Source organism: Mustela nigripes, chromosome 12, assembly GCF_022355385.1.
Source record: "Mustela nigripes isolate SB6536 chromosome 12, MUSNIG.SB6536, whole genome shotgun sequence".
In the NCBI taxonomy this organism is placed as follows: domain Eukaryota; kingdom Metazoa; phylum Chordata; class Mammalia; order Carnivora; family Mustelidae; genus Mustela; species Mustela nigripes.
In genome coordinates this window covers 62481915-62491701 of record NC_081568.1, presented here as the reverse complement: position 1 = coordinate 62491701, position 9787 = coordinate 62481915, and the positions used below count along the sequence as shown (strand labels likewise).

At 44.7% G+C, this 9787-nt stretch overlaps 1 long non-coding RNA gene across 1 annotated transcript; it reads left to right on the top strand.

The window, feature by feature from the left end:
- Positions 1-646: 646 nt before the first annotated feature.
- On the top strand, positions 647-8453 carry LOC132027838 (uncharacterized). The gene is made up of 4 exons (XR_009407221.1): positions 647-738; positions 3176-3400; positions 5529-5643; positions 8296-8453. It is a non-coding gene; the product is annotated as an uncharacterized LOC132027838 (long non-coding RNA).
- Positions 8454-9787: the final 1334 nt, after the last annotated feature.

The following is a 9787-nucleotide window of genomic DNA, read 5'->3' as shown; positions in this document are numbered from 1 at the left end:
AGCTGGACAAGCCTTCGGGAGCAGGACCAGGAAGGCTTGGATGAATTTTCACTTAATCCACCGACCTTCAAACCTCTCAGACCATACTCCAGAGAAGGAAAACACATCTCACATTACGATCCAGGACCGATCCATTCATGTCTGAATACAATAGAAATAACAGTCTCAATAAGTAATACTGGCCCTTATAATTTAAAAAAAAAAAAAAAAGTCTTTTATTTCCTTTCCTGTCCCATACTACTTTAAAATGCTAATCTCTGATGCTAAAAGAATTTCATATTGACTATAGGGTTGTGACCCAGAATTTGAACATCTCTGCGGTCAGTGCCTGGTATTCCTTTAAGTGGGTTCAGAGCCAGGGAGGGGGCAGATGAGAGGCTGGAGGGGTGGGAAAAGGGGAGGGAAGGGCAGGGTGGCCAGTCCCCCGGCAGAGGGACAGCAGCCCAGGCCAGGGGGACTCTGCACAGGGCAGGGGTGTTAGCAGGCAGGATGAGGGATGGGACTCTGTGAGCAAATGCATGCCTGAGGGTGGGGAGGAACCCAAATACAGGAAAAGGCTCTAGCTCTTTCTGAGGGGGAGGAACCCAAATACAGGAAGGAGCTCTAGCTCTTTCTGAGGGCTTGGCTGAGCACTGTGGCCTGACTCCCAAGCCAGGGTGGGGGCCGTTGGTTGGTTGATGCTTGGATGGCTTCTTTGGAGACGAGGGTCTACAAAGGGGCTGGGAGCCGGAGCCAGAGGTACAGGGAGAAGGGAGGGTCTCCAAGGGTTCTGGGCACGTTTGTGCCTCAAGAGTGGCCGGGAGGCTTCAGTGCCTACTGTCAGCATGAGTAGCAAACCGTCCACACAATACAGGGCTGGGTGTGGGGGCAGGTGTGCGTGTGGGAGTGTGTGAGAGAGTTGTGCATGAGCACCAGTAAGCAGGCGCAAGAGCGCTGTGAGAGTTGCTGGTGCGCGTGTGTGAGAGTGTGTATGTATGAACATGTGAATGTGTGTGTGTGCACGTGCATGTATGAGCGTGTGCGAGTGAGCATGTATACACAGGTGTAGGACCCCCTATGTATACTCAGGGGTCCTCCTCTGGCCATGGGGTATGAGTCACACCTCTGGTGGTGGTCTAACCTGGGGGTAGAGTCAGACAGAATCCTTAGTCAGATCCTGACTGGCCCGTGCTCACATGTGACTTGAGCATGATGCTTCTTTCTGGGCCCCAGTTCCCACACCTGTGAAGTGGGTATAGAAATCCCATTCCAGAAAGGTGGCTTGGCAAGGCTTTTCGAGGTAAGGTGTGGCACAGGCTGGCATCCTTGAAGCAGATGGAGGAAGGTTCTGGTCTTTACCTCATTTCCACTGGGACCTCAATTTGCCTCTTTTCTAAACCCCTCTCACTGTGGAGGCTGCTGGTTTAACTGTTTGCTGTCTTGGTGCCTTTCCCCACTCTCACTGGCGGCTCCCTCTCTGTCCTGGAGACCGATGAATCCTTGAGTGGCAGACATCAGGACTCAGGGTTCACCTCTGCTTTCCTGAGCAAAGTTTCTTGAAGCCTTCTCATCTGCATCTGTGCGATGGGTGCAAGACTCAACCCTCCCTTTGCAGCGCTGTTTTGAAGAGCTGATGAATTACACATTTGGAAAGGTTTGCCAACTGTGAAAGCAGCTTGGGTGGTGACGAGATAATCAGAGATCATGGGGATGTTGGCACCTCAGAGAAGCCCCTGGCGAAGTCCCTGGGGAGAACTGGGAGCCCAGAACAACTCGGGTCTGCTCAGGGTGCTGGGTGTGGGTGCAGGCTACTCGAGGCTGCAGAGAGATTTCCCTCCTTCCTGCTCCTCCCCCATCTCCTGGTTATATTTGGGGTTGGATGTGATTCAAAGGAAGGGGAACAGAGATCGCTCCAAAGAGGGCCCTGAGTCCTCCCCGACATCAGCTTGGACCCAATAGTACCCTCCTTTCCCTGGGGGGGGGGGCTGTGGAAAGACCTAGAACAGCATCTCCATCGCCCCCACCCCCAATCTTTGCAGCCAGCTCTGCTTCCTGAGCAACAAGGGGAATAAATCTGCAGCCTTCGAAGGGCTAGAATTCTCCGGTTCTGCTGGCACCCGGTTCCCATGGCAACCCAAAGCTCTCCTTTGCCACCCTCGGGAATGTCATTAGGGCTGTGATGGGGAGCAGGAAACAAAGGGAGACATGTCGATCTGTGCAGTGTCTGCTGGGAGCAGAAGCCTTGCATGTAGCAGGGGCTTTTTCCTCATAAAGAAAATACACAAACCATTTCATTACATCAGACCAACTAAGGCATTTCTTTCCTAAGGGGGAAAAAAACAACAGAACTAATAAAATGCGCCTCAGAGCCCAGTCTGAGAACTGGAAAATACATGCTGATGTGTGAACCACGACAACGCTGAAAAAACAATAAGGATTTTACATTGAACCCTCCCAAACGCATCCTCGCAGAAGAGGAAACTGAGCTCAGGAATGGCCAACACCCCCTTAAGGGTAGGGGGGTGGGGGCGGAGGATGCAAGCCCGGCTCGCCAACACGCCCTCCTGGGAACCCATGATTATGGCATCAGTGCCTAATTTAGGAGCCAGGTGCCTGTGGAGGAAGGGGAGGGATGCTGGATGTCGTCTTGGCCCTCTACCCCCCAGGTGAGCTTGATACAAACCGGGATGTAGTCCAGATTCCAGACATCTCTGGAATCCATGTTGATGCCATCTTCCAACTGGACGCCTTGAGCTTTCTCTGCTTTATTCTCCGTAACTTCCATTTCTTCATCCCAAGCCCCTCTTCATTGAGGCCACAGAATCTGTGTCATGTCCTCCCCAACTCTGCCTAGACGGCACAAGATGCAGTCCAACCCCCTTACCATCAGCCTCTGGGGCCCCCGCTACTGGGTTCACCGTAGACCTTCCAGTCTCCAGGACAGAGACGAGCCCATTGCTCCAGCCAGACTGAGCTCTGTGCAGCTAACCAAACTGTTCCTGTTCCTTTTGACCTCTTGTCCTTTTATTTAAGTTGATTCCTCGCCTGAACAGTAACCTTCTTCCCTAGAAGCCACGTAAACTCCTAGTTAAATACCCAATTTCAGCCCGTGCCACCTCCTTTGGGAGATCTTCCCTACTTTCTGATCTCCTCCACCTCCACGCTGATTTAGTCCAACTCTCCTCTCCGCCCTTAGAATATTTCGACTCCAAGCACTTTCTTCATTTACTGAGATTACCTACTTAGATCTCTACCCCCATCTCCACCCCCAACTGTGAACACTTGGAGCACAAGGACCACCACTGGTGCATGACTGTGATTTCAGCCTGCTGTAGATGCTGAGGAATTTTTAAATGGGCGACTGGCACTTTTCCATATACAAACACACAGATGGACAGTGGAAAAAGGAGAGCATGCAAATGTGAGTAAAACTTGTTTTAAGCTAAACCAACAAGAAGTGATGCTGGAATGAGCTGCTTTCTGATTTGAAAATCTCTTTGGAGTTGTGTGGGAATGTGATTTGCATGAGATAAGCCAGTCTGATCTGACGCTGGACTCATGACCCGGCTCATGGCATATGGTTATCCAGGCAAGTTGGAGAATTAGCAGGATTAGTCCTATCTTGTTCAGCACCGTTAAGATCTCCGGCCAGTCCACTCACTTAGACGAAAATCTATGGCCGTAAATGCATTTATTAAGAACCACAAAGGTTGACAAGAAAAAGACTTAGCTTGCATCTAAAAAAAAAGCAGAAAAGAACAAAATAGCACTCTCTAACCTGAAGGAAAAAATTAAGAAAGATGACAGTAGAAATATAAAATAGAATGCAAACCAAACAAAATCCGTAGATTTGATCAGTACAACCTGATATGGTCTTTTGAAAGGACCAATATAATAGACAAATCTCCGACAACTCTTATCAAGAAAATCAGAGAGAAGATATTAAAAAATAACTTTGGAAATGAAAGAAGTCAAAGAACTATAGATAAGAGTGATAATAAAAATGCATTTAAGAATGCTAGGAACTAGTTCTCATCAATGAATGTAAGCATCTCCATGAAATGAATGACTTTTTAGGAAAATATGAATTATTAAAATTGATTCAAGAAGAGGTAGAGAACTTAAGTAGAGGGGCACCTGGGTGGCTCAGTGAGTTAAATGTCTGCCTTTGGCTCAGGTCATGATCCCAGGATTCTGGGCTGGAGCCCAGTGTTGTCAGGCTCCCTGCTCAGTGGAGAATCTTCTTCTCCCTCTGCCCCTCTCCTTGTTCATGCTCTCCCTCACTCCCTCTCTCACAAACAAATAAATAAAATATTTAAAAGAAGAAAAAGAAAACCTGAATAGATCAGCAAACAGAAGAAAAGTTTTAAGTAACTAAAGGCCTGTCCCTTAAAAAGAAAATAAACTCAAGCGGTTTATGATAAGTTCCACCAAATCTTCAAACAAACAAACAAACAAAAAGGCTATCTATGATATATAAACTGTTTCAGAGCATAGATTAAGTTGGAGATTATTTCTCCTTAGCCTCTGAGCGAATCCTGATATTAATATTAAAACAAGCAAATAGTAGGCCCTACTCACTCAGAAACATACATATAGATGTGCTGAATAAAATGTTAGCAAATAAAATCTAGTATATTAATATTAAAATTCCAAGGATATTTTACTATTCAGTATCTATTCAATGCTACAAAAATCTGTTTATATATTTTACCAGCTCAACAGATAAGGGAAGAAAATCATACAATCGTTTTAATAGATGCTACAAAAGCACAATAAAATTAAACACCTGTTTCTGCTGAAATAAAGTAATGATGTAATAGCTGATGTTTCACAAGCATCAAAACTCTAAACAAAGAAAATTGTCATTATTTGTAGGCAATATTATTATCTCCCTAGAGAATTAGCTAATAACAGAACTAACAAGAGACATCAATGAAGGGGCAGTAGATAAATATTACACAGCATTTTAAAAATTAACAATTTCCTTTACTACATAATAATCAACTTGAAAATGTAACTGAAGTTCCCATTCATAATAAGAAAAAACAAAAAAATACATACAACATCTAGGAATAGATTGATAAGAACCATGCAAAACCCACATAAAGAAATTTATTAAACCTAATGAAATGAATGTTAACAACAATGAAAAGTCCTATGTAATGAAGATTCACGCTGCAATCCTTGATAAAAGACAAATTACAAAGGTGTCAATTCTCTCCATATAACCTTCATATTTAATGTAATCCCAATCATAATTTCAGTGTGATGTTTAATGAAACTTGGTAAGTAGATTCTGACCTTGACATAGAAAATGCATAAAGATTATAAGGAAACTTTTCAAAAAGAAGAATGATAAAGAACTTGCTCTACCATATATTAAAACATGCTATAAAGCTATAGTTATTAAAACAGTGTGTTTAGTGGCTCTGAAATAGACAATAAATAGAACAAAATGGAAAATATGAAAACCAAACTATATACACTTAAGAATTTTATTTCATGATAATACATGGACTACTCAGTAAACAGGGTGTCTTTCTCAGTAGGAAAAAGTGAAGATGATATTTAAAAATTTATGAAATGTAACCATTGAAAAATAATGAAAAAGATACTTGTGGACATGAACAATTTCCAGTGCCTATTGTAAAGTGAGACGAGGTAAGTCATGGAACAATAGGACCTACTGTAATTCTATTTCTGATTTAAGAGGCAGGTCATGTTGGAACGTAAAAGCACAGAAGAGTCTAGAACATGGATTCTTTCACAGCAGATACTTTGTGGGAAAGAACTGGAATGGGGAGGGGGTGTGAAAAAATATCCCATTTTGTTCTGTATTTTAGATTATTTTCATCTTTCATGCTGAAAATGTATTCATGCATTTCTTATTTTATGCATTCAATAATAAGTGTTCAGGAAAAAAAAATTCCATCATACACCACAGAAAAGACCCTGAATATCAGCAAAATAGATTTGGAAGCTCTCCCCCTGAGCCTGACTGCTGTCCCCAGGCACAGTCCAGACCTTCTGGAGACAGTTCAAGTCTCAGCCTGGCCTTCACGCAGAAGACCACCCCATTTCTGGGACTGTCTTTACTGCTTGGCTCCATTCTTCTGACATTCCTAAGCATTATTCCCCACTCCTAAGCTAGGCCCACCTCATCCAGCCCAACGGGGGAAATTCAGAGACTCCCAAACAAAGTGCGTGTCAAGTGGATGTCAAGGCCACTGAGCCTCAGACACGTTCCCCCGAGGAGAAGCAAGAAGCCATATGGCAACCTCTGAGCTTCCATTTACCGCGTGCTTCCCATTCCTTGACTTTTATGGCATCATGATTTTATAAACCAAACTCTGTTTCCCGCTGGAATGAGGAACTGCAGGGACTTCATGTTGTTCATGGTCTGTCCTCTCTCCAGCACCTAGAAGGGTTCCCGGCCTCGAAGGCACTCAATGAATACTCACTGGATGACTATTCCTGTTAAGATGCCCGTTGGGGACACTTCCCTCTGACTTGTGACCTCCCAGGGTCAGGGGCAGTCTCCCTTCTCCCTCCTGCAAGACAAGGCTCATTTCTTCTTCCAGAAGTTTTCAACAATTCTTGAGCCACCAAGATTGTAGGCCTGGGGCCATTTTTCTCCTCTGCGTCTTAGTTTCTGCTTCCCAAATAATGTAATTCCCAAATCTCCATGTCAAGGACAAGTCAGGACTTCCGCAGCTGGCACCATCCGTGGCTTCTGGGACAGCAATCATAGAATATGCATTTTTCAGCAAGTTTGATCTCATAAATTCTCCCCGTACACCCTGGCTGAAGATTCATCGGACTAAAGATTTTCTCTATCTCCTTGCCACCACCAAACTCAGGGAGAATTTCTAATTTTCCATGGAGTTCCTGCACTCAGTGGGTTTCTTCCCCAGGGTTTGGGCTCACCAAAAACATTGATTTTGATAAAGGTGCTAATGAGAAGTGCTTCAACCAACCTGAGCCGCTGTCGTTCTGGGTCATGGTTAACTGTCCCCTTTTGCACCAAAGTGGCAGTTCGGGACAAGGCACGGAGAATAGAGGACAGAATAAGGAAACTGAGGCACACAACCACACCCCCCCCAGGCAAGGAGGCACTGATGACTGTAATTCTCAGAGGGATTTGCAAGAACCTGTATGCGTTTAACTTCACAGTTTAAAGAATAGGACTGTAATTTCATAAACCATAATCACGATCACAGCTAACATTTCTGAGCATTTGCCACATGCAGGGCACAGATGGGTTTTATCATTTTTAACCCTCCCCGTTCTGTTAATCCCTTTGCCCACTGTCCAGAATTGGAAACCGAGGTCAGCTCACTTGTCCAGATCACATGCTACATCCCTGGTTCCACTCTTCACACCCAAAGGACTTCGAGTGGAGGAGGGGTGTACAACCACACAAAGCTCTGTCACCTGAAGAAGAAAGAGTACCTGCCAGGGAGACCAGGACCCTGGCCCGTAGCCCAGTGTCACCCGCAGACACACTGGAATCAAATGCTTGCCTTTAGCATTGAGTGTATTCAGTGAGATCCAATCCAAAATTTTGCCTTAACTAAGACTTTTTGTGTTTTAGTTATAGTCACTAAAAGTTAAAAAAAAAAAAAAAAACATACACACACAAAACAAAAACCTAGTTGCAAAGCCACTGGCCCACGCTCCATGTACCCAGCCCCTGAAGGCATGTTTTCACATTTTGCATTTCCCCCAGTTCGGTTAAAATTGTTCTTTGTGAAAATTGGTAAAGCACTTTCCCTCAACCTAAGAAATCTACTTTTTCTTCCCCTTTGTATCTCCTTGAAAACAGGGTGGGTAATTATAAGAAGCTAATTATCAGCTCTTTCAAAAGAGTTGGGCCATTCAGGCTGTGTTTGTGGTGTTGGACTTAACTGCTTGAAAACTCTACTGCACAATATTATACTTACCATAGTCAATCATGTTACCCTCGAAGCACGAAGTGCGGACCTTTCTCTAGAAGAAGACAGAGCAAACCCTTTCTCAGTGTTAAATTAAGTAGCAGAAAAAGAGGCAGATAGCTTAGTGGTCTGAGTCACACAGATGATGGTTCCAGTCCTGATCCTGTCCCGATCAGCTCTGTGACCTTGGGCAAGTCATGTGACTTCTGAGTCTCAGTTTCCTCATCTGTAAAATGGGGATGAAATGGCTTCCTTCACACCATCCTGGAAGGTTAACAAAATAATGCATGTCAAACATCTCCTAGCGTGTGTGGCACAAGATACAACATTCACTCAATGGTAACATTATTTCTATCTCTCATCTTTGTGTTTGTATTAGGTCATTGAATTAAGAAGATAAACTCTGCATGCTCTGGGTACATTGTCAACTCCTCTCCATATGTTCTCTGCCAGTGTCTATCTAAGAAGGTCACTTCTTAGACCTGGAAGTCACTCCCCTTGCTTGGGAGAAGCAAGGATCCTAAAGCTGAAAGAGACATGGAAAGACCATCAGCCTGGGATCCCAGGATGCAGATTTCCATCTATAAAATTAGCTGGTCATCTCTACCTCACCACTTTGTCATGACTATTGATGAAAATATATGATGTGCCCTCCTCAGTGCCCAGCACACGGTAACTGTACCAGAAAGGAGTTTTCTTCCTTCTGGTACTCACTAAAGCCAGGCACTCTGTACTCGTAGGCAGGAAGCCAGGCAAGGATATGTGTTTCCACTGGATCACATAGAGAAACTGGCCTGCTTGTGGTCACTCAGCCAGATTAGGCTGGAATGTGAACCCGGTCTCTGAGTTCCACTCCTGTGATCTTTCCAATGTTCTGTTCACTCACTCAGTAAGTCTACAGAGTGCCTCCCCCATGCCAAGCTGTGGGCTGGACTACTGCAATGGTCTAGGCTTGATATAAAGACAGCCTCACCAAGGCCAGTGCAAGAGAAAAGGGCAAGGGGGCAGCTTCTGTGCCTCCTCCTCTCTCTTCCCTGTTTATTCCTCCTCTCTTTTTCTTCTCTCCAGGGCTGCACCACCCACACAGCCAGCCATGTTCTGATGAAGTTAATAATCAGGGTGTCAGCTTTAAATACAAGTTAACTCAGGGGAGAGAACCTACTTGCCAAAAAAAAAAAAAAAAAAAAAGCTTAACAAGAAGAAAATTCCATCTGAGCTAACCCATTACCACAGCCCATGTACCCAGTCTTTAGTACTGATTATATGCCATTCATTCACTCATTCATTCATTCATTCTTGAAAAAAGTATTTACAAGAATCTACTAGGTGGTAACCTTCATCTGGGACAGAAGTGAGCAATTTTTTTTCTGTAAATGGCAAGATAGTGAATATCTAAGGCTTTGTGGATCAGACGGTTTCTGTAACAGCCACTCAGTGTGACTGTTGTAACACAGACAATATGGAAACACATGGGGTGACTGTGTTCCGGTCTGACTCTATTCACAGAAACAGGAGGCAGGCTGGGCTGTGCTCACTCCCGTTCCGCACTCTGGGACACAATGCAGAAGACCCAGGTGCCCCCACGGAGATCAGAATAGAGACGTGAAGACAGACAGTGGTGCACTGTGGTAACAGGGAGCATAAAGGAGGCAGACGTGAGGATAAGCAGTAGTTTGCTATATGGAGCACCTACTGTGGGCAGGAAACCTTACCTAAGTTATTTATCTTCCAACAGCCCTGAGAAGGAGGTGTTACATAGGGTCACTTACAGAAAACAGGCTTCAGTGGGTGAGATGCCTTGCCCGGACCATATGACAGGGACCAGGCAAGGGGCCAAGAATTTAAGGCAGGCACATTTGACTCCAGTGTTC